The sequence below is a fragment of the Crocodylus porosus genome, unplaced genomic scaffold, assembly GCF_001723895.1.
Source record: "Crocodylus porosus isolate Cpor-Errol unplaced genomic scaffold, CroPor_comp1, whole genome shotgun sequence".
Classification (NCBI taxonomy): Eukaryota; Metazoa; Chordata; order Crocodylia; family Crocodylidae; genus Crocodylus; species Crocodylus porosus.
Genome location: NW_017728948.1, coordinates 26,271,081 through 26,277,087, shown reverse-complemented (window position 1 = coordinate 26,277,087; position 6,007 = coordinate 26,271,081).

Genomic DNA, 6,007 nt, shown 5'->3' with positions numbered 1-6,007 from the left:
GCTCCTGTGGGATGCTCCATCTGCCCCACCATCGCAGCATCCATGAGCTGCCTGGTACCTTGAGGTATGAAGAGAAAACATTTAAAGCTGTGTCTGTCTGAGTTGCCGAATGTTTCTGAATTTCTCCAAATCAATTGGGAGAGAGTAAAGGGTCTCCTGATTTGATTCACGTTCGGAGATTCCGCCACCGAATTGGGCTGAATCTCCAAATCGAATTGGGGACTGAAGCTTTACACAGCCCTAGTACTGAAGTCCAAAACTGTCGTCTAAGATTTATTCCACTCAGTAGATATTTCTCTGAACTAGAGGTGTGCGCATGGCACCTGCTTTGTTTGGAGTACTTAAGTGCTTAGCTGCTACTTAAGCCCCACTGGGCTCTAGGAACCAGGTTCGGTGGTCTCCGAGTAGCTGCCAGCAATTGTACTTAAGCTCCCAGCAACTCTGCTTTAAGCTTCCCTCACATGCTGCCAAGATCGGGCCCACTACAATCTGCATCTTTGGCTGCTTAATTTTTAACAGCCTCCTGAGGAGAAGGAAAAATTGCTGCCATTGTCCTTGTAACGTCATGTTCCAAGTACTTACCCAGGCAGTCGGAGATCTGGGTTGAATTAATTACCCCCTCGGCTTCAGGAGTTCAAGCCCATGTTTGCCACTTCCCAGAGGAGCGCTCATGCTAAGTGGGGGATTTTGCTGCTGAAGCTGTGCCGCATGTAAAAAGGAATGAAGCTTAATGGATGTACTTGGTAGCCGTGTGGGTCTGAGACAAAAAGACATACAAAAAACTACACATTAAAGAGCTACTCAGCATCACTCACAAAGACGCTCTCATGGCCCCAGAGGGACAGCCTTCCACCTTCAGCTCCCTCTGTACAACAATGAAGTTTTTTTCCTACGTATGGGCACTTTTTACCATCTTGTCCCATCTACACTTTTCCCAGAGCCTGATGAAGGGACTTTGATCCCAAGTTTTGCAGACAAGGACAATTTTCTTGCCATTTTCCAGTTGATCTAATAAAAGGTATCATTCTGGAACCAAGAGTTCTAGTTTTTTGTATGTCTTGAAGCTTAATGGGGCTAGCAAGAAAGCACGCTCGGGAGGCTGACTGTCGCTCAGCGGGGGACGGAGGCTTCCAAGCACCAACTGCACCTAGAACTGGACAGCGCCCTGCCACTGGGCTTACAGGCTCACCCTGCTTTCATCCCTGCTTTCCATCCTCACTGAATGGCATTTCTTTCTGCCCTAACGCGACTTCACCAGGAGGGGTAAAGAGGGCTCCCTTCCTTACCACACACTATAGACTGTTGCTTTAGGTATTTGCCTGTGAGTAGGAGAGGTGAATTTGAAATCCTTTAGAGTGAGAAGAGAAATGGACCCACTTCCTGAATGGTTTCTCATCTCTATGTAAAGGGTGTGCAGCACCATCACATCCTCCAGCTGTGTTCATTCTTTCGAAGAGCAGCTGAAAACACTAATCCTTGGGAAAGGATTGTGGCCCTCAAGGGCAGGGCCCTGAGCTTCAAAGAGCAGGGTTTTGGATGCCCCCTTCTGCTTGTTTCCTGCTGACAAGCTCTACACAGCATCTCCCCATTCCTGCTTCCTGCTCTAGGGATCCCTTGCTTCCATAATGACTATTATGCCTCGTTCCCTCCTGCCCCCGCAATGCCACATTCATTCCATGCTGCATCTCTGCTTCTACCTTCACTGCTATTGCCCCTAGTCCCCTCCCAATCTTCCTTATTTTCATCATTTTATCTACTGATCTCTGTTCCCCCTGTCTATTTAACACCACACACACACACACACTCATGCTCTTATTTCTGTTAGCATGTAGACTACAGAATGTCCTCATGCAGCAAGTTAAACTGCTGCCTGTCATATTTGTAGGTAGCAGCAGAGGGTGGCCAGCAGGACCAAACAACCTACACCCAAGGATGCTAAAAGAACTGGCCAATGTCATCACGGGACCAATGGCAAAATTATTCGAAGACTCGTGGCACTCAGGAGAGGTCCCAGAAGATTGAAAAAGCCCAGTGTGCCTATCTTTAAGAAAGGGAGAAAGTAGGACCTGGGACACTGCAGGCCAATCAGTTTGACCTCAAACCCTTGTAAAATCCTGGAAAAAATTATCAGAGACACCATTACAGGCAGGCTAGCAGAAGGCATTATTCTGAAGAATATCCACCATGGCTTTCTTACGGGTAGGTCATGCCAGACCAACCTCATGTCTTTCTATGATCAGGTTACTCACCATCTAAATGAGGTTGATGTCATATAACTGGACCTCTAAAAGGTCTTTGATCTGGTCTCCCATGAAGTCCGCATGAAAAAATATTGGAAAAATGAGGCCTCAACTACTTTACGGTCCAATGGCTAGGTAACTGGCTCTGTGGTAGTACCTAAAGATTGATTGACAGACCTGAGTCGTCATGACGAAGGATGACCAGTGGTGTCCCTCAGGGTTCAGTACTCAGACTAGTGCTTTTCAATATATTCATCAATGATTTGGATTCAGGTATGAAAAGCAAACTAGCAAAGTTTGCTAATGACACGAAACTAAGGGGGACTATGGTCATGCTCGAAGACACGCTGGCAATACAGGCATCTCGAGCAAGGCTAAGGATGTCATCCTCCCTCTCTACTCAGCCTTGGTGGGACCACAGCTGGAGAACTATATCCAGTTCTCAATGCTGCACTTCAGGAAGGATGTGGAGAAGCTCAAGAGAGTCCAAACAAGGGGCCTAGAGAGCGGGTCATATGAGGAGAGGCTGAAAGACGTGGGACTGTTCAGCCTGGAGAAGAGAAGACTCGGAGGGGACTTGGTGGCAGCCTATAAGTATATTTAGGGTGTACATCAAGGCCTGGGAGAGCATCTGTTCATCAAGGCCCCCCAGGGGATGACAAGAAATAATGGGCACAAGCTGATTGAGGATCACTTCACGTTAGACATAAGGAAAAACTTCTTTATAAGTCAAGTGCTAAGGGGCTGGAACAGACTCCCCCCAGAGGTAGATCCACCCTGGTGATCTTCAAAAAGCATCTTGACCCCCATCTTGCTGGGGTCATCTGCTCCCAGCAGTCTTTCCTCTCCAAGTGCAGGGGGGTGCTGAACCCAGTGATCTGTAAGGTCCCTTCCAGCCCCTAACAACTATGAAACTATGACCCTGATGCTTCTGTGAAGCCAGCTTTCTGGCAATTTGCTTTGCCTCAAGACGAACAGATTTCTGTTCACTGATGCACAGAACACTCCCCAAAATTTTGGAGCTGATCAGATATAGAGTTCCAAAGTTACCACACTGAAAATTAAAAGCTGAATCAGATCTCAATATGTTTGGCTAAAAATAATCTTAACATTTTTTTTAATAAAGCATTTTTATGGGTCTGTAATTTTTCTTGGGACCATCAGAGTATATACATAACTGATTGAGAAGCTAAGTGTATACTCCCACCTCAGTGTTAACATCCTCATCCATACGTGTGTGACATTGGTGATGAAGTTCAGAATCTGGCCCAGCACACTTCTGTTTGGGAGCTGTTTCATGCTTGGCAAATTAAGCAAAGCCAATTTTATTTTGAAATGTATTATTAGGAATCAAGACCAACCAAGGTAAATGTGTGGCAACCATTGATTCTTCTGGATCATGAGAGGTCACCCAGACCTTTGACGTATAAGCCTAGGCAAGAGGGGGTTTTTTGGAGTAGTGGAGACTGCCCAGACCTCCTATCCCTGCGTTAGGTCACCGAGACAGAATCCAAAGGCCAGACGGGGTCCAGACATTTGATGCCTCCATGGCTGTATTTATATAAGCAGCCAGGAATTGAACCCAGGTCTCTTGTGTGGCAGACAAGGAGTCTGCTACTGAAACAAAGGGGACTCCAGCCAAGCTAACTACCAGGTAAAGTAACTATACTGGAGGATGAAGGCACAAAAAGTGAAACTGTTGAACCTGCCTGTTCTGGGCATCTCTTCCAAACTCTCAGTGTCTCAGAAGTGGACATATTTTCATTGGTTAAAAATTGGCTACCTAGGCATTTCAGACAATTGTCTTAACTTCCCAGGATCCTGAAACTCCTTCCATTAGCTTGTAGTTTAAGTTCACAGGAAATGGCCCTATCATTTAACCTGGCTCTCTGCAGCCTTTGAGAACTACCTGAAGTTCTCCACTAACAATTTCCGAAGTAGCTGTGCCTCGTTCGGGCTCTTGACATTCTATTAATCCCATCAGGTCCGACGGCACTGCTGTGCCCCTCTGTCCTTTACCTGCTGTGGGCCCTCAGAGGTTCAGACACCTAGGGAACCCCACTTAACTCCTTTTCTCAGTTGTCAGTTTCTAGTGTCAAATACATTGCTCCCAAAGGCATTTCCTAGTTTAAACCCACTTTCACTCTAAGTTCTCAGCATCTTAGCTCTCTCCCTTGTGGTGAAAAAAGTCCAAAAGAAAAACATGATAAAAAATAAATGTCTTTATGTAGTTCCCTTGATAGCTGTATTTAAAAAGCCAGAAACTAGGGGAACATAATGGTTGTGCCAAACAACCATGAAACAAAAATATGGTTTAAAATGACAATGTCTTAGTTTTAAAGAGTTATTCCTTCACTGCTATGTACATTTTGCTTTCATAAACCATTATAGCAACTTTAATCAATAATCATATATGCAAATAGATAGCCACCTATATAATTTCTCAGATACATTATTAGCATTTAACAGTTATATTGCAATAAGGCCTAGACATTTATCAGGTCAGCTTTCTGCTATAGCTAAACATCTGATACAATTAAACAAGCATGATAGCAATAACCCAAGGGTGAAAAGTGAAAGTAGATAAATTCAGGCCAAAAAAAAAGACTTTTCTTTTTATCAATGTTGGCAATTACACAATGGACAATTAACATAGGGGATTCTCCATCAATTGGAGTCTTTAAGATTCTGGGTGAGCTTTTAAAAAGTGCTTCACAAGTGTAAGTTCCACTTCCAAAAGTGGGAGGTGCCTAGGAGCCAGCTCTATAAGGGTTTAAGCTCAATCTTGTGACAATTTATATCGAGGCAACCTGCTGCCTCATGGAATCAACAAGCCCAATCTCTCCTTGGGATTAACAGACACGAATCATTTCCTAGCCTAAACCAGACTGCTCCCTTCTTCTCACAACAACATCAGTGAAAGAGGGGTCATCTCTCTTCTACCTGGTGGTCACCGCATTTACCTTGCATGTAGAAAACCAAGGTTCTTGAACCCCACTGCACATAAGGTAACTTGTAACTACATCTCTCCTAAGCATTCCCTAACCATTAAGCTAGTCAGTCATCTGAGGGTAATTTCAATCATCATTCTCCCCTGTTAAAATGATTTCACTTTGTATAAGATCCCATAATATCAAAGACAAAAATCCATATTCCAGGAGAATGTTCTAACACCCAGGCTCGTAGGAAAAAGGTTGTGGATGACACCATCCTCTCCTCCTCTTCCGGTGTCATGTGAGATAAAAGAATTGTCCTGTTTCAGGCATTTAGCTCTTAGGAGGACATGCCTAGATGTGAATCTTGAGCAAAGAGAGGTGCCTCCTTCTAGCCTGCAGGAAGGAGAATGCCTAACTCTCTTAGGGGCATTGCGTGATTAGTTTAAGCGCTTCCTATTCAGCTTGCTGGCTTTTGTAAAATACATTCTCAGGGAACTCAGTCTACCCATGGAGTGTATAGAAAGCCAAGTGCCTGACTTGAGGTTGTGAATTACTCTTGGGATCTGGGTACCTAAAACCTAGGTAGTATAATGCTAAACCTAAGTCCTGCTTGTGAATTTGACTCCTGAATTCTTTCCAGGTCAGGCCCTTATGCATATTTTTGCAGGAAGCTGGTATTGCAGGTTCAACCCCCACCCCGCAGTGACAGTGGCCCTAGAACCTGGGCTGTCTGCTCCTTAGGGACATGATGTAACTATTGGGTTGCTGGGATAAAAGGTGAGAGGGATATCATCCCTGTTCTATTTTTGGTAGGTATGGGCATAGGGTAAT